The 25,477-nt window shown below is 45.6% G+C and overlaps 1 pseudogene; it reads left to right on the forward strand.

The window, feature by feature from the left end:
- The window catches only part of LOC115110048 (potassium voltage-gated channel subfamily C member 1-like), a 90,804-nt pseudogene that overhangs the window by 39,022 nt on the left and 26,305 nt on the right, over nucleotides 1-25,477 (forward strand).

A 25,477-nucleotide genomic window follows, 5' to 3' on the forward strand; every position in this document is an offset into this window, starting at 1 on the left:
ACGTGTTACATAAAGGGAATTCATTGGGTGGCAGAGAGGGAGGCAGAGAGAGAGAGAGAGGCAGAGAGAGAGAGGCATATAGAGACAAGAGGCTGGGCGATATGGCCTAAAAACAAAATCAAACTTATGGGTGATTCACAATATATATATCTTGATTTTTAAAACTGTTTTCTCTAAATAAGCTTTGTTGTACCATTAAAGGTAAAATACGCTGCATTTGAAACAGTGAGCAATACTTGAATGAATTCAGGGCTTGTGAACGTATACATTGGCTACCTAGGCCTTCCACAATAATAAGACCCACTAATAATGTCATCATTTTATCAAAATAGTTTAACTGTCTATGAAAATGCCCTTTTTATTGACACAGTTTTTACCAGAACCATGCACAATGCACATTCACTAATAACGATAAACCTGTTGTTGTAGGCACTAAAGAGAATGAACACAGGTCTCATAAACAATCTCTGAAGCAGCTTCAAACAGCAACAAAATATGCTATATTTTTTTGTTAATCGAAAAATATACTTGCATAGCTGTTTCGATGGTACAATGATTATCTAACACTATACTTGCTTGTTTTGTCACATGAACTGAAATTAGGCAAACTATTCGAATTTTAGCAACCAGGAAATGGAGGAGCGATTTCTGCATAATGCACCTTTTAAGTTTTCCTCTATTATCGGACAATTACGAGTCAATGTGTTTTGCTGTCCGTACGAGCGATTCTGTTGGACCAAACCGCAAATGGCGAGTAGAAACCGCATGTTGTCAGAGAGGAAGAAGTACATTTTCCTATTTGTTGTTCTCAGTGGCAGGGAGAAGAGTTTGGTGTTTGTGTGTAAATTGGAAGGTGCACAGTCACAGCAGAAGGAGAAGGAGTGAGACCAAAAAGACAACACAAGTGGACATAAACCCCCATAAAGAAATACAGGCATTTGGAATATCGTGCTAAAACATGCATTTGAATGATTCAAAACGAATTCAATATATCGCCGAGCCATAGTTGAGGCTGGGTTGTGGATTGGTTAGGTTGAAGCTTGGTTGAGTTAATTTGGGTTGAGGTTGTGTTAGGTTTTGGTTGAGGCTGGGCAGAAGTTGGGTGAGGTTATGTTGAGTTGAAGCTGGGTTGGGTTGGGTTGAGGTTGAGGTTGAGGTTGAATGGGTTTAGGTCGGTTTTGTGAGAGCGTGAGGTTCCGTGTGCCTGAGATGAACAGATACTGTTGGGGCTCCCGAGTGGCACAGCGGTCTAAGGCAAGTGCAAGAGGTGTCACCGCGGTTCTTGGTTCGAATCCAGGCTGCATCACATAGGGCGGCGCGCAATTGGACAGGGTTTGGCTGTCATTATAAATAAGAATTTGTTCTTAACTGATTTGACAAGTTAAATAAAGGTTCAATTAAAAATACTATTGATCCAGAGGGGCTGATAGGAGAAAAGGCCCGGTGCTTTAAACAGGCATGCCGGCTCAATCAATAGACATTTATCTATGTGAGAGCGAACATGACATATCTGTTTTCTTAAGGGTGGCCGTCCATTGCCCACAGCGTCGTAACTCACGAACCCCCATCTCTCTCTTTCTCTCCCTCGCTCTCTTCGTCTCCCTCTTCCTCTTTCCACCACTCTCTGTCTCTACTGTACAGTCGCACTCCATCTTGAACCCCGTCTCCCACCGTTTTCTGCCTCCGCCTCTCTTTTCCCCTAGCTCTCTCCCTCCCTCTCTCCCTCTTTCTGTCTCAGTGCAGCTTCAATGAGATTGCAGCAGAATGCCCATACTGTATTAGCTGCATCTCTCTCTCTCTCTCTCTCTCTCTCTCTCTCGGTCTGTTGTTCATGGTGTCTGGCGCCACCTGTCTTCCGTCTCTTATCAGAAGCACAGTACCACTGCAATGACCCAAAACGCAGCACAGCCACCCTGTTTATTTACACTCACTGTCAGCTGATAGGCCAAATCTATGGGTCTATTCTCATTGACGAGAATTAAGGAGAATTTCGAGAGATTCTAGGAGGTATCTATCCTCGAGAGACATGACTGTAATATTGCGTATTTCTCACGTCTGGAATGCAACCTCAGCACAACACTCGTTCTACAGTTGCCCCCCTCTAAGCAGGGGAGTGTAAACAGAATTACCCTTGAACCCAACATGCACATAGTAAAAATACTAATAGCAGAGCAATGTACAGACATTTTCATTATATTTTAAAAACTCGTTTTATTGAGTGTTCACCTGATATTTGTATTTTACCTTTATTTAAGTAGGCAAGTCAGTTATGAACAAATTCTTATTTTCAATGACGGCCTAGGAACAGTGGGTTAAACTGCCTGTTCAGGGGCAGAACGACAGATTTGTACCTTGCCAGCTCGGGGATTTGAACTTGCAACCTTCCGGTTACTAGTCCAACGCTCTAACCACTAGGCTACCCTGCCGCCCCATGGTATTGCATTAACCTGTCATGTTCTAAAATTGTCGCCGTAGCTTTTACAAAGGGAAGCTCAACGGTGTTGACTTACATGATATAAAGAAAAATGAACTTTTATTTTCGTATGAGGAGCGTTCATGTTTGATATGCTAACATTACTAAGGAGCCAAGGACCTTATATGTTCTGTTTAAACACCAAAAATAATTTCACAAATGTAAAATACACACTGGTTTTAACAGTTGCAGCAGAAAGTATTTTTTCAGTGACTACACGTTTGTGGCGTCCATCTTCCGTTTGCACAGGGTAGTCGGAATTTAAACCTAACCCACACTGCTAACCCGAATGCCGAAACCCAAACCTTAAATGAAGACCAAAAAGCACATTTTTGTTTTCATAAATGTTTACAATATAGCAGCTCAGTTAAAACAATTTGGCTAATCTATATATCCATAGCTAGGCCCATTTCCTTTTCTTTTTTTTTGAAGATCAAAGGGTATTACATTAATTGGACAAAATATCTGACAAGACTGTTGTTTTTCTATGTAAAGATATAGCCTAATTGTATTATTATCTGTAGTAGAAGCCTACATCCATACATGGCCAGTTATGTCAACTCTAGCATTGATTTATGCTGCAATAGATGTTCAATTGGTAATATAAATGTTTTGTCTTCTTCTAATGCCTCTTAAGCAGGTGTACATTTATGAGTCTTGTCCTTGAGGCAGAACTGAGTGATTTCAGCTAATTTGGTGTGTCATCATATTGGTCTCTGACTTGTGGTCAGACTCGCTCAGGCGGAAACAAACGGAAATTTGCACCTATGCTGATTTGAATGTCATTGAAAGAACAAAAAGGTGTCAAATACATTTTGCGCAAACGTCTTTTCTGAATGTAAAAGTAATCCTAGAAGTAACCATCTAGTTTTTATACAATATTTTTGCTGGTAACGTAACGAATTGCGGTCAGAGTTTGTAATCTTTTTGAGTAACCCATGTAATCCGTTACTCCCCAATCCTAACTGCATGGTTGCTATGTGGTTTGTTCAGTTGACCTGCTGAGTTCATCAGAGTTTCTGTGTAATCGTTGGCGTTGGACCTTAAACTGTGTCGAACAGATCTATTCGTGCGTCTGGGAACATTGGTGTTTTTTATGTTTTTTTTTATCAGTTTAGGTTAACCTCAGTTGCTGCATGTTTTCAGTGATACCTGTATGTGAATGACATTCATCTGTAAATCCATGTGATCCTTTGGCTTCGGTGACAATTCAATGAGCCCAAGAAACATAATCCTGTAACTGGCAACTAAGTAAAAAAAAAAAACTTGAACCTAACCATCTCTCTCTCCCTCTCTTCTCTCCTACAGTACTGTGCGTTCCTCTCCCTTCTGTTCATCCTCATCTCCATCACCACCTTCTGCCTGGAGACGCACGAGGCCTTCAACACCATCTACAACAAAACAGAGAACGTGACGGTGGACAATGTGACGCGCCAGGAGATCGTCTACGAGGTGGTGACCGACGGCTGGCTCACCTATGTGGAGGGAACGTGCGTCATCTGGTTCACCATCGAGGTCATGATGCGCGTGATCTTCTGCCCCTGCAAGAAGGAGTTCTTCAGTAGCACCCTCAATATCATTGACTTTATTGCCATCATGCCCTTCTACCTGGAGGTGGCGCTGAGCGGCCTGGATTCCAAAGCCGCCAAAGACGTGTTGGGCTTCCTGCGAGTGGTGCGCTTCGTCAGGATCCTGCGTATCTTCAAGTTGACTCGTCACTTCGTGGGCCTGCGGGTGCTGGGCCACACGCTCCGCGCCAGTACCAACGAGTTCCTCCTCCTCATCATCTTCCTCGCCCTCGGAGTGCTCATCTTCGCCACCATGATCTACTACGCCGAGCGCATCGGCGCCGACCCTGACGACCCCACGGCCGCCAAACACACAAACTTCAAGAACATCCCCATTGGCTTCTGGTGGGCCGTGGTCACCATGACCACTCTGGGCTACGGGGACATGTACCCCGAGACGTGGTCGGGGATGCTGGTGGGCGCGCTGTGCGCCCTGGCGGGGGTGCTGACCATCGCCATGCCTGTGCCCGTCATCGTCAACAACTTTGGCATGTACTACTCACTGGCCATGGCCAAGCAGAAGCTGCCCAAGAGGAAGGGCAAGCACATCCCTCGGCCCACCATGCCGGGCTCGCCCAACTACTGCAAGCCAGACGCCCTGGCCATGGCCACCGCCGGGCCGGGTATGGTGAGCTCAGGCAGCCTGGGGGGAGGGGACTGCCCTCTGGCCCAGGAGGAGATCATCGAGATCAACAGGACAGGTGGGTAGATCAGGGGAGGGAGGAGAGGGATGGAGGGAGGGAAGGGGAGGGGAGGAGAGGCATGTGTGTGTGTGTGTGTGGTGTGTTTGTGTGTGAGGATGCAGTATATTTGGAATCTATCTAGAGTGACTGACTGCTGGTGACCTGCAGCATCCCTCACACTAATATGACAATATTATGATCAAATTACACCGATCACTCTCTCTACATGATGTGGTGTCACTCACTCTACATGATGTGGTGTCACTCTCTCTACATGATGTGGTGTCACTCTCTCTACATGATGTGGTGTCACTCTCTCTACATGATGTGGTGTCACTCTCTCTACATGATGTGGTGTCACTCTCTCTACATGATGTGGTGTCACTCTCTACATGATGTGGTGTCACTCTCTCTACATGATGTGGTGTCACTCTCTACATGATGTGGTGTCACTCTCTACATGATGTGGTGTCATGATGTGGTGTCACTCTCTCTACATGATGTGGTGTCACTCTCTCTACATGATGTGGTGTCACTCTCTCTACATGATGTGGTGTCACTCTCTCTACATGATGTGGTGTCACTCTCTCTACATGATGTGGTGTCACTCTCTCTACATGATGTGGTGTCTCGGTTTGCCTCTGAGTCACATGTAACTAACCCAATGTATCACAACATATACCCCATGTCTGAATCACTGTACTGTAGTTAAGATACTGGAACAGTCTTAAATAGCACTCTGTCAGATTATGGTTCCCAACCATCACAATCCTCCCTTTCTACCATGACCGCATGTGTGGGTATGTGGTGTGTGTGTGTGTGTTTCCATCCCTCTCCAGTATGTAGAGTTAACCCGATTAGAGAGTGTGGGGAGAAATGAAGTGGATCTGTAACCATGTTAAATAGGGAAGCTGAGGCCACACACACACACACACACACACACACACACACACACACACGCTGATGAAGTCAGATAGACACCGTAGCTCTGTATAGAGCAGGGTGATCCCATAATCTAACCCCCCCCAGCCACCCCTCCACCCTCATCCTTCTCTCTCTGCTGGGTAGCTCTCAACACGTCGGCTTTAACGTTTATAAATATTTGGTTGGGAAGATTGGCCTGTCAAAACGCTGTTTGACAGTGGACAGAAAAGCAATTAAACTTGAAGAGTAGAGCGGGTGATGGGTGGAGGGTTGGGGGGGGATGGATTGAGAGAAGGATTAGTTACGACAAGAGAGAAGTTGAGAAGCATGTCAAATGGCATTAGAGAGGGCCCCTCAATTTACACATGTAGGCTACTCAGAGCGAGACACACACGCATGTACACACACAAGTACTCAAGTACTGGAATCGGTGTTTGGCCTCCATTAAATATTGAGTACTCAAAATGTTCAAATGCAACTATTTAGCAGGTTACATTTAAAAGCGCTGACAACATGTCTGTCAGATGTGAGTATGTCAAGGGCAGTGAATGTTAAAGTTGTGTATCAGAACAAGCAGTATTTGGAACAACCGATGGCATACCACAAGCTTTTTTCGCCTTCAGCCATGTTTAACGCAAACAGTACTGTACATTTGTTTTCATGAGAGTACTCGAACACAGACATTACCTTCAAATACCTATCCCAAAAACACGCTCTTGCGCACACACACACACACACACACACACACACACACACACACACACACACACACACACACACCATCGACTTTCAATCATTGAGCCAATGACTATACATTTAAAAGCGCATCTTGGCAGAAATCTATATATATAAAATATTACATCATATTTTTTGTAGCGGTGGCAAAACTAGCAGTGGTGGGCCACTGCTGCTAAATGAATATGGGGAAACACTGCACTCACACACACTTACATACATTTGCACATCATATACACCTATTTCCCTCTTGCACTAGCCATCCACCCACACTAGTAATACATAGGTGTGTGTGTGTGTGTGTGTGTGTGTGTGTGTGTGTGTGTGTGTGTGTGTGTGTGTGGACATGGACATGCCAGTCCCGATCAGATGGTGAGTTCACACAGCCGAAAGAGCTCCTTCTGTCAGCACAGCTTACAGCCCAGGAGAGGAGACAAGTGTAGCGCAGTTGTTAGTCCCGTGTAGCGCAGTTGGTAGCACATGGCTGCTTGCAGCGCTAGGATTGTGGGTTCAATTCCCATCCAGCACCAAAAAAGTATGAAAATACTCACTACTGAGTATTTTCTCACTACTGTAAGTCGCTCTGGATAAGAGTGTCTTCTAAATGACTAAAATGTAAATAAGAAGAGACAGGAGAGAGGATTGGTGAGGAGAAGAGGTTGCTACAAAATGTAACAAATACAATAAGAGCAGAGAGGTTTTGAACCTGATCTCTTTCCTGTTACCTTTATCTACATTTCAATCGCAGTTTTTCTGTTTTGCTTTCTTTTACTCCATCTAGGCTCAGTCTGTTTGAAAGTTGTAGGGTCCGTTTCCGCCTAGTCCTAGACAAAAAAAAAACGATTTAAATGAAGGATTTCCATTGAACATGCGGTTTAGTCCTGGGATCTTGTATTTCAGCTCGTAAGGCATGGTACCGACACTTTACATTTGTACGGACAGGGCAGTGTCGCTAAGCGTGTTGTGTCACACTTTGTTTGTGTCAAGTGTTACAAGTTTTTATTACTTAGAGAGTTGTCAACAAACAAGTGGCAAAATCTAAAATCCTACAGGATCAAAGCAATCAATGTGTTAAAATCGCTAGTTAACCAAGCAGTGACCTCTGCCGGTTTCTACATGAAAGCCGAGAGAGGATGCATCTGTGCTGTGACTGACTGTCTAGACACGCTTGGGCCGACTAGCCTTGGATACTCCTCCACCGTCAGGTTTTCCATCTGTGTTCCGGCAATCTACCGGAGTCTTCTGACTCCTTTCCTGCCTTGCTGTGCTGTGTGGTGGAAGCCAGAGGTCGGTATCTGCGCTGTGACATAACGTCTAGATGCGCTGGGCTTCCTAGCTCAGGATATCCCTGCTGGGTGGACTCGCCACCGGTGATTGGCCCATCTACTGGGCCCACTGCTGCCTCACTGTGCGGTAGCATACTGCAAGGCTACTGGGCGCATTGACCATATCCACACACTGGGCGAAATCCCTGTCAACACATTCCTGCAGCAGCTGTTGAACGCCCTAGCATTCTAAAATGCTGACCAGACCGCTCACGTGCGCCATCGTGCGCATGTTGATTTTGATCACACTATATTAATTTGGGGACAGGTCGAAAAGCATTAAGCTTGCTATTGCTAGCTAATTTGTGCTGGGATAAACATTGGGTTGTTTTTTAAATTATTATTATTATTTGTATTTATTTTAACCCCTCTTCTCCCCAATTTCGTGGTGTCCACTTGTTAGTAATTACTATCTTGTCTCATCCCTGTACGGGCTCGGGAGAGATGAAGGTTGAAAGCCATGCGTCCTCCGAAACACAACCCAACCAAGCCGCACTGCTTCTTAACACAGCGCGCATCCAACCCAAAAGCCAGCCGCACCAATGTGTCGGAGGAAACACAGTGCACCTGGCTACCTGGGTTGTTATTTTACCTGAAATGCACAAGGTCCTCTACTCCAACAATTAATCCAAAGATAAAAGGGTAAACCGAGTTAGTTTATAGTAATCTCTCCTCCTTCAGGCTTCTTGTTTTTTGGACTTTATATGGCAGTTGGTAACCAACTTTAAGGTGCATTACCACCACCAACTGGATTGGAGTGTGGACCTCAGTTCATCTTTCAATCACCCATGTGGGTATATACTCCTAAAAACCAATGACGAGATGGGAGAGGCAGGACATGCAGCGCATCAAGTGTGACAAATAGAACCAAGTTCTATTTTAGCACCTGGCAATGCCAAGGATGAACCAGACTTGTTGAGTTTTTACGTTTTTTTCCCTGATGTCTTCAAATCAAAGTTTATTTGTCACGTGCACCGAATACAACAGGTGTAAACAGGGGAGGCACACAATGCAAATAGTCCGGGTAACCATTGGTTACCTGTTCAGGATTCTTATGGCTTGGGGGTAAAAACTGTTGAGAAGCCTTTTTTGTCCTAGACTTGGCACTCCGGTACAGCTTGCCATGCGGTAGTAGAGAGAACAGTCTATGACTGGGGTGGCTGGGGTATTTGACAATTTCTAGGGCCTTCCTCTGGTGTAGAGGTCCTGGATGGCAGGCAGCTTTCCCCCAATGATGTACTGGGCCGTACGCACTACCCTCGGAAGTGCCTTGCGGTCGGAGGCCGAGCAATTGCCGTACCAGGCAGTGATGCAACATGCTCTCGATGTTGCAGCTGTAGAACCTTTTGAGGATCTCAGGACCCATGCGGCAGGGTAGCCTAGTGGTTAGAGCGTTGGACTAGTAACCGGAAGGTTGCAAATTCAAACCCCCGAGCTGACAAGGTACAAATCTGTCATTCTGCCCCTGAACAGGCAGCTAAAGCACTGTTCCTAGGCCGTCATTGAAAATAAGAATTTGTTCTTAACTGACTTGCCTGGTTAAATAAAGATTTTTTAAAAAGCCAAATCTTTTTCGTTTCATGAGGGGGAATAGGCTTTGTCGTGCCCTCTTCACAACTGTCTTGGTGTGCTTGGACCAATCTAGCTTGTTGTTGATGTGGACACCAAGGAATTTGAAGCTCCCAAACTGCTCCACTACAGCCCCGTCGATGAAAAGGGGGACGTGCTCGGTGCTCCTTTTCCTGTAGTCCACAATCATCTCCTTAGTCTTGGTTACATTGAGGGATAGGTTGTTATTCTGGAACCACCCGGCCAGGTCTCTGACCTCCTCCCTATAGGCTGTCTCGTCGTTGTCGGTCATCAGGCCTACCACTGTTGTGTCGTCAGCAAACTTAATGATGGTGTTGGAGTCGTGCCTGTCCATGCAGTCGTGGGTGAACAGGGAGTACAGGAGGGGACTGAGCACGCACCCCTGGGGAGCTCCAGTGTTGAGGATCAGCGTGGCAGATGTGTTGCTACCTACCCTCACCACCTGGGGGCGGCCTGTCAGGAAGTCCAGGATCCAGTTGCAGAGGGAGGTGTTTAGTCCCAGGATCCTTAGCTTAGGGATGAGCTTTGAGGGTACTATGGTGTTGAACGCTGAGCTGTAGTCAATGAACTGCATTCTCACATAGGTGTTCCTTTTGTCCAGGTGGGAAAGGGCAGTGTGGAGTGCAATAGAGATTGCATGATCTGTGGATCTGTTTGGGCGGTATGCAAATTGGAGTGGGTCTAGGGTTTCTGGGATAATGGTGTTGATGTGAGCCATTACCAGCCTTTCAAAGCACTTCATGGCTACGGACGTGAGTGCTACAGGTCTGTAGTCATTTAGGCAGGTTGCCTTTGTGTTCTTGGGCACAGGGACTATGGTGTTCTGCTTGAAGCATGTTGGTATTACAGACTCAATCAGGGACATGTTGAAAATGTCAGTGAATACACCTGCCAGTTGGTCAGCACATGCCCGGGGCACACGTCCTGGTCATCCGTCTGGCCCCGCAGCCTTGTGTATGTTGACCTGTTTAAAGGTCTTACTCACGTCGGCTACGGAGAGCGTGATTACACAGTCATCCGGAACAGCTGATGCTCTCATGCATGCCTCAGTGTTGCTTGCCTCGAAGCGAGCATAGAAGTGATTTAGCTCGTCTGGTAGGCTCGTGTCACTGGGCAGCTCGCGGCTGTGCTGCCCTTTGTAGTCTGTAGTAGTTTGCAAGCCCTGCCACATCCGACGAGCGTCGGAGCCAGTGTAGTATGATTCAATCTTAGCCCTGTATTGACGCTTTGCCTGTTTGATGGTTTGTCGCAGGGCATAGCGGGATTTCTTGTAAGCTTCCGGGTTAGAGTCCTGCACCTTGAAAGCGGCAGCTCTATCCTTTAGCTCAGTGCGAATGTTGCCTGTAATCCTTGGCTTCTGGTTGGGGTATGTACGTACAGTCACTGTGGGGACGACGTCATCAGTGCACTTATTGATAAAGCCAGTGACTGATGTGGTGTATTCCTCAATGTCATCGGAAGAATCCCGGAACATGTTCCAGTCTGTGATAGCAAAGCAGTCCTGTAGTTTAGCATCTGCTTCATCTGACTATTTTTTTATAGACCGAGTCACTGGTGCTCCCTGCTTTAATTTTTGCTTGTAAGCAGGAATCGGGAAGATAGAGTTGTGGTCGGATTTACCAAATGGAGGGCGAGGGAGAGATTTGTACGCGTCTCTGTGTGTGGAGTACAGGTGATCTAGATTTTTTTTTCTCTGGTTGCACATTTAACATGTTGATAGAGATTTGGTAGAACTGATTTAAGTTTCCCTGCATTAAAGTCTCCGGCCACTAGGAGCGCCGCCCCTGGGTGAGTGGTTTCCTGTTTGCTTATTTCATTATACAGCTGACTGAGTGTGGTCTTAGTGCCAGCATCTGTCTGTGGTGGTAAATAAATAGCCACGAAATGTATAGCTGAGAACTCTTTAGGCAAGTAGTTTGGCCTGCAGTTTATTACAATATACTCAACTTCAGGCGAGCAAATTCTAGAGACTTCCTTAGATTTCATGCACCAGCTGTTGTTTACAAATATGCACAGACCGCCCCCCCCCCCCTCGTCTTACCGGAGTGTGCTGTTCTATCCTGCCGGTGCAGCGTGTATCCCGCTAACTGAATATCCATGTCGTCATTCAGCCACGATTCCGTGAAACATAGGATATTAGTTTTTGATGTCCCGTTGGTAGGATATTAGTGATCGTACCTCGTCTAGTTTATTGTCCAATGATTGCATGTTGGCGAGTAATATTGACGGTAACGGCAGCTTTCCTAGTTGTCTTCTGCTGGTCCGGACGAGGCATCCGGCTCTTCTTCCTCTGCGTAGCTTCCTTTTGTGAATGATTGGGATGTCTGCCCTGTGGGGTGTTCGGAGAATATCGTGTGAGTCCTGCTTGCTGCTGTTGTTGTTGAAGAAATCTTTGTCTAATCCGAGGTGAGTGATCGCTGTCCTGATATCCAGAAGCTCTTTTCTGCTGTAAGATACGGTTGCAGAAACATTTATGTACAAAATAATTTACAACTATCGCAAAAAAAAAACACATAATAGCACAATTGGTTAGGAGACCGTAAAACGGCGACCATCTCCTCCGGCGCCATCATACCATCTTGGCTGACTTCTTTTGATTTTCCCATGATGTCAAGCAAAGAAGCACTGAGTTTGAAGTTAGGCCTTGAAATACATCCACAGGTACACCTCCAATTGACTCAAATGATGTCAATTAGCCTATCAGAAGCTTCTAAAGCCATGACATAATTTTCAGAAAATTTCTAAGCTGTTTAAATGCACAGTCAACTTAGTGTATGTAAACTTCTGACCCACTGGAATTACAAGTGAAATAATCTGTCAAAAAATATTTGGGAAAAATGACTTGTGTCATGCACAAAGTAGATGTCCTAACCGACTTGCCAAAACTATAGTTTGTTAACAAGAAATTTGTGGAGTGGTTGAAAAACAAGTTTTAATGACTCCAACCTAAGTGTATGTAAACGTCCGACTTCAACTGTATATGCAAATAAACAATGGTGTATGTATAGTCAGTAGTGTACGTGAGTGGTCTCGTGTATAGATGTGATTACGAGGAGTGTTGAAAGATGCCAAAGCAAGCCGGACACAAAAACGCCACAACCAAAATCAAACAGTGTGTCTGCATGGAGAGAGCCTCTTCAATGATTGGGGAAGAGGTGTAATTTATCCCGGGACACACCTGGGCCCAGGTGTGTCCCATTTCGCTGACGACCCTCCCGGCTCCGCCAACCGACATCCTAATAAAGAAAACCAGAGCAAAGAGAGAGGATACGGCAGACAGAGTGGAAGGGTCGTCACAGGAACCAAGGCACGAACGCTCGGGCACCCACTTGGTTTCTAACGCTACTAGACGTGTAGGCTACAGCATTTTTTTAGGGAATTTAAGGATTCAAAAGACTGACTCAGCATATTTTAAGTTGTTTTCTTTTTGTGTGAACTGTTGGATTCAGTGGTTAAAATGTATTTTTGTACAAATGGTTTTAATTGCTGCGTACATGGGTTATGGCTTATTGTTTTTGATCATTCAGACTGTGCAATTTCATCTCCCTCACCCAGAGATACCGCTAGACTCTACTTTAACTGATGTTATAGCAGCTTTTATCTTTCAGAGGGATCCCATTGTGTTACCATTTGACTCCTACTGTGACATGTTCATAAAACATTTCCATCTACAGGGTTTGGTCTGGCTGAAAACGGTGTTTGTTGTATCAGATGACTGTAGTTTGGATTATTTGAAATCATCAAAGTGCAGAGAGATTTGAGGAAGAAACACATCACGGTGTTTTATTATTTGTCTGCTTTAGGTGTCAGGAAACATTCACCCAAACCCAGGCCCATTGGCTATGGATCAGGAAACATTCACCTAAACCCAGGCCCATTGGCTATGGATCAGGAAACATTCACCTAAACCCAGGCCCATTGGCTATGGATCAGGAAACATTCCCCCTAGACCCAGACCCATTGGCTATGGATGAACTTCCCACTCCAAATGATTTTAAAACTAGATCAGGGTTGGGACTGATGCATATTAATGTGAGGAGCCTAATGCCGGAAATTGACATGATAAAAGTCTAGGTTCACACTGCTGACCCAGATGTCTTAGTTCTGTCCGAGACCTGGCTTAAGAAATCGGTTCCAAATCAGTCTCGAGGCTTGGATGGTTATGATGTTTATTTCTGTGACTGGCGAAGTAAGGGGGAGGACGCATAGCCATCTATATTAGACAGATATGTGGCTACTGAGCTAAGGTCTTTATCTAAACCAAAACAGTTTGAGTTTTTAGCATTGAAACTGCAGTTATCGAAAGCTGTGAACTTAAGATATAGTGGGATGTCGTAGACCTCCACCTGCAAAAGTAGAATCCCTGGATTCTCTGGCTGAACTGATGCGCGGTTGGGGAGGAAATGATATGGTCCTATAAACTGGGACTGGTTATCTCCAAACTGTGCAATACACTGCATTTTACTCACATTATAAATGCAGTCACAAGACTCAGTCCAAAAGACATCTCTTAACTCAACACTTATTGATGTTATTAACCATCCCCATAAATACTCGGCCGTTGTTATTTTCCCTAATGATTTAAATGATCGGTGTGCAGTTGCTTGCGTTATAGACACCAAAAAGTGCCCCCTCGAGTTCATAGTCCAACTACATTTTACGCAGTTCTGTGAGCAGGCATTCCTGCAGCCTACGTCTGGAAAGCAGCCTGCTTACATAAGGGTGGAGGGGGTTATCCCTGTTGGATCACAATCGTCTCTTATCTAAACTGTCTGCACTGGCAAATGTTTTGGAAAACCTGGTGAACTCGCAGTTGAAAGACTTTCTTTACAATAACTCAATTTTATCTCAATTCCAGTCGGGTTTTTAGAGCCAAGCATAGTACAATTATTGCAGTAATTAAGGTTGTGATATTCTAGATGCTCAGGACAAGACAGATCACTGCCTTTTCACTTTTTGATTGACTTATCGAAGGCCTTGGACACTGTTGACCATGCCCTGTATAGACTAAAAAAGGTTGGTTTAAGTGTTGATTCATTGGATTGGTTCCAGAACTACCTTTCAGACAGAACACAGTGTGTAGCTCAGGAGGGTGTGACATCTGAGTTTACAAGGCTTACAAAAATAGTTCCCCAGGGCTCAATTTTAGGTCTGATCCTTTTTTTTTACAAGTTATATACTGTGGGGCAAAAAAGTATTTAGTCAGCCACCAATTGTGCAAGTTCTCCCACTTAAAAATATGAGAGAGGCCTGTAATTTTCATCACATGTACACTTCAACTATGACAGACAAAATGAGAAAAAAAACCAGAATATCACATTGTAGGATTTTTAATGAATTTATTTGCAAATTATGGTGGAAAATAAGTATTTGGTCAATAACAAAAGTTTATCTCAATACTTTGTTATATACCCTTTGTTGGCAATGACAGAGGTCAAATGTTTTCTGTAAGTCTTCACAAGGTTTTCACACACTGTTGCTGGTATTTTGGCCCATTCCTCCATACAGATCTCCTCTAGAGCAGTGATGTTTTGGGGCTGTTGCTGGGCAACACAGACTTTCAACTGTCTCCAAAGATGTTCTATGGGGTTGAGATCTGGAGACTGGCTAGGCCACTCCAGGACCTTGAAATGCTTCTTACGAAGCCACTCCTTCGTTGCCCGGGCGGTGTGTTTGGGATCATTGTCATGCTGAAAGACCCAGCCACGTTTCATCTTCAATGCCCTTGCTGATGGAAGGAGGTTTTCACTCAAAATCTCACGATACATGGCCCCATTCATTCTTTCCTTTACACGGATCAGTCGTCCTGGTCCCTTTGCAGAAAAACAGCCCCAAAGCATGATGTTTCCACCCCCATGCTTCACAGTAGGTATGGTGTTCTTTGGATGCAACACAGCATTCTTTGTCCTCCAAACACGACGAGTTGAGTTTTTACCAAAAAGTTATATTTTGGATTGATCTGACCATATGACATTCTCCCAATCTTCTTCTGGATCATCCAAATGCTCTCTAGCAAACTTCAGACGGGCCTGGACATGTACTGGCTTAAGCAGGGGGACACGTCTGGCACTGCAGGATTTGAGTCCCTGGCGGCGTAGTGTGTTACTGATGGTAGGCTTTGTTACTTTGGTCCCAGCTCTCTGCAGGTCATTCACTAGGTCCCCCCGTGTGGTTTTGTGATTTTTGCTCACCGTTCTTGTGATAATTTTGACCCCACGGGGTGAGATCTTGCGTGGAGCCCCAGATCGAGGGAGATTATCAGTGGTCTTGTATGTCTTCCATTTCCTAATAATTACTCCCACAGTTGATTTATTCAAACCAAGCTGCTTACCTATTGCAGATTCAGTCTTCCCAGCCTGGTGCAGGTCTACAATTTTGTTTCTGGTGTCCTTTGACAGCTCTTTGGTCTTGGCCATAGTGGAGTTTGGAGTGTGACTGTTTGAGGTTGTGGACAGGTGTCTTTTATACTGATAACAAGTTCAAACAGGTGCCATTAATACAGGTAATGGGTGGAGGACAGAGGAGCCTCTTAAAGAAGTTACAGGCCTGTGAGAGCCAGAAATCTTGCTTGTTTGTAGGTGACCAAATACTTATTTTCCACCATAATTTGCAAATAAATTCATTAAAAATCCTACAATGTGATTTTCTGGAATTTATTTTCTCATTTTGTCTGTCATAGTTGAAATGTACCTATGATGAAAATTACAGGCCTCTCTCATCTTTTTAAGTGGGAGAACTTGCACAATTGGTGGCTGACTAAATACTTTTTTGCCCCACTGTACATGATAATAGGGAAGACTCTGTTGACTCTGCAACTCTCCATCTGTACGCTGATGACACAATTATTTATTCTAGCGCATCTAATATTGAGAAGGCTTTTCAGGACTTACAGTTGGCTTTTGATGTTTTTCAAAGGCAGCTTTTCCAATTGAAACGTGTGCTTAATGTGTAGAAAAGGAAATGTATGGTTTTCTCTTCCCTGAAAGTTAACATTTACATTTACATTTAAGTCATTTAGCAGACGCTCTTATCCAGAGCGACTTACAAATTGGTGCGTTCACTTTAAGACATCCAGTGGAACAGCCACTTTACAATAGTGCATCTAAATCTTTTAAGGGGGGGGAGGTGAGAAGGATTACTTTATCCTATCCTAGGTATTCCTGAAAGAGGTGGGGTTTCAGGTGTCTCCGGAAGGTGGTGATTGACTCCGCTGTCCTGGCGTCGTGAGGGAGTTTGTTCCACCATTGGGGGGCCAGAGCAGCGAACAGTTTTGACTGGGCTGCGCGGGAACTGTACTTCCTCAGTGGTAGGGAGGCGAGCAGGCCAGAGGTGGATGAACGCAGTGCCCTTGTTTGGGTGTAGGGCCTGATCAGAGCCTGGAGGTACTGAGGTGCCGTTCCCCTCACAGCTCCGTAGGCAAGCACCATGGTCTTGTAGCGGATGCGAGCTTCAACTGGAAGCCAGTGGAGAGAGCGGAGGAGCGGGGTGACGTGAGAGAACTTGGGAAGGTTGAACACCAGACGGGCTGCGGCGTTCTGGATGAGTTGTAGGGGTTTAATGGCACAGGCAGGGAGCCCAGCCAACAGCGAGTTGCAGTAATCCAGACGGGAGATGACAAGTGCCTGGATTAGGACCTGCGCTGCTTCCTGTGTGAGGCAGGGTCGTACTCTGCGGATGTTGTAGAGCATGAACCCACAAGAACGGGCCACCGCCTTGATGTTAGTTGAGAATGACAGGGTGTTGTCCAGGATCACGCCAAGGTTCTTACCGCTCTGGGAGGAGGACACAATGGAGTTGTCAACCGTGATGACGAGATCATGGAACGGGCAGTCCTTCCTCGGGAGGAAGAGCAGCTCCGTCTTGCCGAGGTTCAGCTTGAGGTGGTGATCCGTCATCCACACTGATATGTCTGCCAGACATGCAGAGATGCGATTCGCCACCTGGTCATCAGAAGGGGGAAAGGAGAAGATTAATTGTGTGTCGTCTGCATAGCAATGATAGGAGAGACCATGTGAGGTTATGACAGAGCCAAGTGACTTGGTGTATAGCGAGAATAGGAGAGGGCCTAGAACAGAGCCCTGGGGGACGCCAGTGGTGAGAGCGCGTGGTGAGGAGACAGATTCTCGCCACGCCACCTGGTAGGAGCGACCTGTCAGGTAGGACGCAATCCAAGCGTGGGCCGCGCCGGAGATGCCCAACTCGGAGAGGGTGGAGAGGAGGATCTGATGGTTCACAGTATCGAAGGCAGCCGATAGGTCTAGAAGGATGAGAGCAGAGGAGAGAGAGTTAGCTTTAGCAGTGCGGAGGGCCTCCATGATACAGAGAAGAGCAGTCTCAGTTGAATGACTAGTCTTGAAACCTGACTGATTTGGATCAAGAAGGTCATTCTGAGAGAGATAGCGGGAGAGCTGGCCAAGGACGGCACGTTCGAGAGTTTTGGAGAGAAAAGAAAGAAGGGATACTGGTCTGTAGTTGTTGACATCGGAGGGATCGAGTGTAGGTTTTTTCAGAAGGGGTGCAACTCTCGCTCTCTTGAAGACAGAAGGGACGTAGCCAGCGGTCAGGGATGAGTTGATGAGCGAGGTGAGGTAAGGGAGAAGGTCTCCGAAGTTAAGTAAGTTAACAGATGGAGTCGCTTGCAGATTTGAACTATAAAAGGCCAGTAAATTGGTAGGGGCACCTCCTATAAGGATCTATGGATCTGGTTAGATGAAAGCTGAATTTTAAACAACACATTGATAACTTGACCAAGAAACTGAAGTTGGGTTTCTATTTTAGGAACAAATCTTGCTCAATGTTTTATTTATTTATATATATATAATATATATATATATATACAGTTGAAGTCGGAAGTTTACATACACTTAGGTTGGAGTCATTAGAGCTCATTGTTCAAGCACTCCACAAATTTCTTGTTAACAAACTATAGTTTTGGCAAGTCGGTTAGGACATCTACATCTACAATTGTTTACAGACAGATTATTTAACTTATAATTCACTGTATTACAATTCCAGTGGGTCAGAAGTTTACATACACTAAGTTGACTGTGCCTTTAAACAGCTTGGAAAATTCCAGAAAATGATGTCATGGCTTTAGAAGCTTCTGATAGGCTAATTGACATCATTTGAGTCAAATGGATGTATTGGATGTATTTCAAGGCCTACCTTCAAACTCAGTGCTTATTTGCTTGACATCATGGGAAAATCAAAAGAAATCAGCCAAGACCTCAGAAAACAAATTGTAGACCTCCACAAGTCTGGTTCATCCTTGAGAGCAATTTCTGAACGCCTGAAGGTGCCACGTTCATCTGTACAAACAATAGTACACAAGTATAAACACCATGTGACCACGCAGCCGCCATACTGCTCCGGAAGGAGACTCGTTCTGTCTCCTAGAGATGAACGTACTTTAGTGCGGAAAAATGCAAATGAATCCCAGAACAACAGCAAAGGACCTTGTGAAGATGCTGGAGGAAACAGGTATAAAAGTATCCATATCCACAGTGAAACGAGTCCTATATCGACAACCTGAAAGGCCGCTCAGCAAGGAAGAAGCCACTGCTCCAAAATCTCCATAAAAAGCCAGACTACGGTTTGCAACTGCACATGGGGACAAAGATTGTACTTTTTTGAGAAATGTCCTCTGGTCTGATGAAACAAAAATAGAACTGTTTGGCCGTAATGACCATCGTTATGTTTGGAGGAAAAAGGTGAGGCTTGCAAGCCGAAGAACACCATCCCAACCGTGAAGCACGGGGATGGCAGCGTGATGTTGTGGGGGTGCTTTGCTGCAGGAGGGACTGGTGCACTTTACAAAACAGATGGCATCTTGAGGGAGGAAAATTACAACTTATTGTGGGAAGCTTGTGGAAGGCTACCCGACACGTTTGACCAAATTTAAAGGCAATGCTACCAAATACCAATTGAGTGTATGCAAACTTCTGACCCACTGGGAATGTGATGAAAGAAATAAAAGCTTAAATAAATAATTATCTCTACTATTATTCTGACATTTCACATTCTTAAAATAAAGTGGTGATCCTAACTGACCGAAGACAGGGAATTTTTACTAGGATTAAATGTCAGGAATTGTGAAAAACTGAGTTTAAAAGTATTTGGCTAAGGTGTATGTGAACTTCCAACTTCAACGATCTCGCTCTCGCCCTCTCTCTCTCTCTCTCTTTTATATATACACTGCTCAAAAAAATAAAGGGAACACTAAAATAACACATCATAGATCTGAATGAAGGAAATATTCTTATTAAATACTTTTTTCTTTACATAGTTGAATGTGCTGACAACAAAATCACACAAAAAGTATCAATGCAAATCAAATTCATCAACCCATGGAGTTCTGGATTTGGAGTCACACTCAAAATTAAAGTGGAAAACCACACTACAGGCTGATCCAACTTTGATGTAATGTCCTTAAAACAAGTAAAAATGAGGCTCAGTAGTGTGTGTGGCCTCCACGTGCCTGTATGACCTCCCTACAACGCCTGGGCATGCTCCTGATGAGGTGGCGGATGGTCTCCTGAGGGATCTCCTCCCAGACCTGGACTAAAGCATCCGCCAACTCCTGGACAGTCTGTGGTGCAGTCTGTTGGTAGATGGAGCAAGACATGATGTCCCAGATGTGCTCAATTGGATTCAGGTCTGGGGAACGGGCGGGCCAGTCCATAGCATCAATGCCTTCCTCTTGCAGGAACTGCTGACACACTCCAGCCACATGAGGTCTAGCATTGTCTTGCATTAGGAAGAACCCAGGGCCAACCGCACCAGCATATGGTCTCACAAGGGGTCTGAGGATCTCATCTCGGTACCTAATGGCAGTCAGGCTACCTCTGGCGAGCACATGGAGGGCTGTGCGGCCCCCCAAAGAAATGCCACCCCACACCATGACTGACCCACCGCCAAATGCTGGAGGATGTTGCAGGCAGCAGAACGTTCTCCACGGCGTCTCCAGACTGTCACGTCTGTCACATGTGCTCATTGTGAACCTGCTTTCATCTGTGAAGAGCACAGGGCGCCAGTGGCGAATTTGCCAATCTTGGTGTTCTCTGGCAAATGCCAAACGTCCTGCACGGTGTTGGGCTGTAAGCACAACCCCCACCTGTGGACATCGGGCCCTCATACCACCCTCATGGAGTCTGTTTCTGACCGTTTGAGCAGACACATGCACATTTGTGGCCTGCTGGAGGTCATTTTGCAGGGCTCTGGCAGTGCTCCTCCTTGCACAAAGGCGGAGGTAGCGGTCCTGCTGCTGGGTTGTTGCCCTCCTACGACCTCCTCCACGTCTCCTGATGTACTGGCCTGTCTCCTGGTAGCGCCTCCATGCTCTGGACACTACGCTGACAGACACAGCAAACCTTCTTGCCACAGCTCGCATTGATGTGCCATCCTGGATGAGCTGCACTACCTGAGCCACTTGTGTGGGTTGTAGACTCCGTCTCATGCTACCACTAGAGTGAAAGCACCGCCAGCATTCAAAAGTGACCAAAACATCAGCCAGGAAGCATAGGAACTGAGAAGTGGTCACCACCTGCAGAACCACTCCTTTATTGGGGGTGTCTTGCTAATTGCCTATAATTTCCACCTGTTGTCTATTCCATTTGCACAACAGCATGTGAAATGTATTGTCAATCAGTGTTGCTTCCTAAGTGCACAGCTTGATTTCACAGAAGTGTGATTGACTTGGAGTTACATTGTGTTGTTTAAGTGTTCCCTTTATTTTTTTGAGCAGTGTATAATTATATAGATATTTTTAAATGTAACCTTTATTTAACTAGGCAAGTCAGTTAAGAACAAATTCTTATTTACAATGACGGCCTACTGGTGAACAGTGAGTTAACTGCCTTGTTCAGAACGAAAGATTTGTACCTTGTCAGCTCGGGGATTCGACCCAGCAACCTTTCGGTTACCGGCCCAACTCTCTAACCACTGCCGTTATTTCGAAAGGGTCTTTTCAAAGCACTTTTTTTTAATCAGTGCTGGATTATGGTGACATTGTCTATATGCAGACCTCAGCAAGTAACTCTGGACACAGTGTATCATGGTGCTTTAAGGTTTTGAGCAAAAGCTGGATCACTCAATGTGATCTGTATGCTGTGGTGCAATGGACCACTCTCTCCACCAGGAGGCTAAAGCACTGCTACACTTTTGTGTACAAAGTATTGATGGGACAACTCCCTTTGTATCTCTGTTCCTTACTGAGCAGGTCAGTCACTCAATACAGTCTTCGTTCACTGCCACTGCTGTCCTTGTCTGTTCCTAAGGCTAGAACTGAGACGAGATGGGGAAACGGATTCCCATAATGCCCCTTCATCCTGGAACATGCTTCCAAAGACATTCAAGTTAGGGAAGTTAGTGTCCTTGCCTGTTTTTAAGGCTCTGATCAACCACACTGTTTGTGACAACTGCAGTTGTTTCTAATCTTCAATTGTATCCTTAACTTGCCAGTCTGAAGTCTAAGGCCGTCCTAAATAGTAGGTCTTTTTGATTATGTGGGGGGGAAAAATCAGTTTTTTATACTTTGTGAAATTTCAAAAATCCATTATACATGAAATGCCTGATGTCACAGTGATTTTGGCTTTTTTTTCTCAGAGTAGAATTCTCTGCACACAGAGAGAGAATTGTCTTTTCACACCCACGTGTGTTCGACAACAGCTGAAGATGAACGAATAGAAATGAGAACACGAGAAAGTAAGTAAGCTATATACAGGGTCAGTTCCAGGGGTCAGTGCCAATAGCATATTTACAATGAACAATATAGCCTGACCTGTTGCTTTAGTATTGTTTGGAGTCAGAAGTACTAAACCCGCACTCAAAAACAACGGCCTCAAGGAAGATTAAAGATGGCCTTTTCTTTTTTCTAATATGCTGTCAACTGGCGCGTGGCTGTGTCCTTTTGATAAATAATGCAGGTATAAACAGGTAAATTAAACAGATATTTACAGATTCATCCAGAATATCACAGTGTTCAAACTGTGTAGCTATTTGGACATGAGATGGAGGAAGGTAAGAAGTGGTAGTCAAGGGGAGAGAAGGTGGTGAAGAGGGGCAAAGAGGGAGGGAGGTACAAAGAGGTAAGGAGGGACAGACTGTATAGTGATCTTCGTACTTCGGTTTTGTAGTTGGTAGAGTGAGTGATCTTCCCGAAGCCTCTTACTTGAATGAATCTTTGACCTCTTAATGTTCCGACGCCCCCTGGCTCCACTACCAGGTGTTGCTACAGCATCGTGTTATGCGCCTGTTTGAACACACACACACACACATGCTCACAGACATCTGCACGCACGCACGCTCACACACACACACACGCTCAATGACAAATACTGTACACGCTCACATATACACACACCTCTCTCCCTCTCTCACCACTTTCCCTCTCTCTGTAATATGCTATTTACTGAATGTCTCTCTCTCTTTCTCTCACACTCCCTCTCTCTCCTGCTCTCTTTATTCTCTGCAATCTCTGTTCCTTTCTCTCAGTCTCTCTGCCCCCTACAATCCCCCCTCACTGTCTCTCTGTGTGTCGTTGTGAGGTTTGGCCCTCTGGGTTATTTCTGTAAATTGTTGAGCAGTAACTCACGTCAAATTAGATTTGACAGCTGTGTCGGAAGCTATAAGCACAAGTTACCCCGCAGCATCTCACCGTGAGTGTGTGTGTGTGTGTGTGTGTACTGCGTGTGTGTACGTACGAGTGCGCATGTATGTGCATATCTACACTATAGTATCTCTGTTCCCCCTCCCTCTCCCTTCCTCCCCCTTTCTCTCTTTCTCTCGCTGTCCCGCCCTCTCTCTTTTGCAGTGTGTGTGTTAATGTAATGATGCTCAGCTCAGTGTGTGTGTGTGTGTGTGTGTGTGGGATCTGGTGAGGCTGGGCTCTGCCTCCTCTCCTCCACTGCAGTGTTTTGGTCACATCACAGGACACTAATGTTCTTTTCTCCCCCCTCTTTGCCTCCTTTCCTTCTTATCGCCTCACTGTCTTCACCATGTACAACCCGCACTCTCGCTTTGAACAATCTCATCCTCTCCTCTTCTATTCATTTTGCTCTTTGTCTTCCTCCCCCTCTCTCGTTCTCGCACATCGCCCTGCTCTCTGTCTCCTTCTTCTTCCTGTCCTTCTCTACCTCCTTGTTCTTATTATCTCACCTTAAACCTAACTGCCATACCTTTCCCCATCCCCCCTTTTCCTGCTACTTGTTTCTTTCTCTGCCTTCTCGCCTCTCCATTTATCCCCCTCTTCTTACACATTCTTCCTCCTCCACTTCTCCTCCTCCTACCTCCTCTTCACTTCATCTCTCTCTCTTGCCCTCCACATATTTTCTCTTCCTCCTCTCCATCCTTTTACCTCTCCTTTTTCTCTCTCCCACCCTTCTCCCCCCCATTCCTTACACCCCACCTATCCACCTTCTCTTTCTTCCACCGTACTTATTTCTCCCTCTCTCCCACCTCCTCACCCTTCTCTGTCGACTCTCCTTACCTCTTCTTACATGCCTCCTTGTCTTCCCCCTCCCTCCAACCCATCCCTCCCCTATCTTTCTCCTCCTTCCCCTCTCTCCCTTCTCTTCTTCCCCCTACCCCTCTCCCCTCCAGATTCCAAGCAGAATGGCGACGCAGCCAACGCAGCCCTGGCTAACGAGGACTGCCCCACCATAGACATGGTGCTTGGGGAGGAGAGGAGTCCTGCTGCTGGGGGTCTGGGCACCGGCGGGAGCCGTGAGCGCTATCCCCATGACCGCGCCTGCTTCCTCCTCAGTACTGGAGAGTTCCGTGCTACAGACGGCAACGTGAGGAAAGGTACGCCCGGGTCAGGCTCAGGGTCAGGGCCGGGGTCAGAGCCGGGGTCAGAGTCAGGGGCAGCGCTCCGCCATACCCAAGGCTTCAGTAGCTCGACACTCAGCAGCTCAACACTCACTGTGTGCTCATGACACTCCCATACACATATGGCACATACACACACAAACACACACACACACGTACAGAACTATACACTTCAGAGCTGGTTCAAGTACCTTAGGTCAAATACTTTAATTAAACTCAACAGTATTTGAGGTGCGTTTGATTCAGCTTTGGGTTTGCTTTTGGAACTATTCTATTGGTTCCATCGTACCAGGCAAACGTAATCAAGTGTAGCTCTTGGAGGAATTTGGCTTCCAATTCCCACACACAATTCACACACACACACACACACACACACACACACACACACACACACACACACACACACACACACACACACACACACACACACACACACACACACACACTACGGAAACACCAGGTAGTTCCCTGCCTCCTCTCCCCTAACCCCTCCCCCTCTTCATATTCCTCATAACCAATCATTTTGACTGACAGTCACAGACCCCACCCACAATATCCACATGCTGTTTTGAGCTGTCTCACTCTCCAAACCTTCCTATATGAACTGGGCCATGCCACATTATGGCATGAGTGAAATATCAATGGATTGATATTTTGTTGTCCCAGTTCCCACATGCTGTATTCAATTCCATTGGCACTACTACTGTACATCTAAATGTGCTGCGGTGCTTTCCGTTCCCGTTTTGGACACCGGGGTTGTAAAATAACATGTTTGGTACATATCAATACAATATCAGTAGATATCAATAGTGGTCCGTTGTAGCTCGGATGGTTGAGCTCGGCGGCTCGCATCGCCAGTATAGTGGGTTCCACCACCCATACGCAAAATGAATGCACATGTGACGGCATGTCGCTTTGGATAAAAACATCTGCTAAATGGCATATATTATTACTCTTATCACGAACCATATCGCTTTTCGACACACGGGCACTTTTACACTCTTATTTCAACCCACCAGGTTTAGGCTCTGTTTTTTTTCTTCTCTTCGGCTTTATTGCACATTTTCACAGATCTGTACAGTACGATCGCTGACTGAATAGCTATCACACTGCATCTGGCTGTCAATCTGTCTTCTACTGCCTGTGGTCATGCTGTCTATCCTATCCTATCTATCTATCTATCTATCTATTTATCTATCTATCTATACATCAAAGTATGTGGACACCACTTCAAATGAGTGGATTTGGCTGTTTAAGCCACACCCATTGCTGACAGGTGTATAAAATCGAGCACACAGTCATGCAATCTCCATAGACAAACATTGGCAGTAGAATGGCCTTACTGAAGAGCTC

Source organism: Oncorhynchus nerka, linkage group LG26, assembly GCF_034236695.1.
Source record: "Oncorhynchus nerka isolate Pitt River linkage group LG26, Oner_Uvic_2.0, whole genome shotgun sequence".
Classification (NCBI taxonomy): domain Eukaryota; kingdom Metazoa; phylum Chordata; class Actinopteri; order Salmoniformes; family Salmonidae; genus Oncorhynchus; species Oncorhynchus nerka.